We start from the raw sequence: 201 nt of genomic DNA, 5'->3' as shown, positions 1-201 counted from the left end.
TTTTGAGATGGAGTTTCACTCTTGTTACCCAGGCTGGAGTGCAATGGTGCAATCTCGGCTCACCGCAACCTCTGCCTCCTGGGTTCAGGCAATTCTCCTGCCTCAGCCTCCTGAGTAGCTGGGATTACAGGCACGCACCACCATGCCCAGCTAATTTTTTGTATTTTTAGTAGAGACGGGGTTTCACCATGTTGACCAGGA

The sequence above is a fragment of the Sapajus apella genome, unplaced genomic scaffold (assembly GCF_009761245.1).
Source record: "Sapajus apella isolate SASKATOON/1434 unplaced genomic scaffold, GSC_monkey_1.0 scaffold186, whole genome shotgun sequence".
NCBI lineage: Eukaryota > Metazoa > Chordata > Mammalia > Primates > Cebidae > Sapajus > Sapajus apella.
This window is presented reverse-complemented; position numbering follows the sequence as displayed.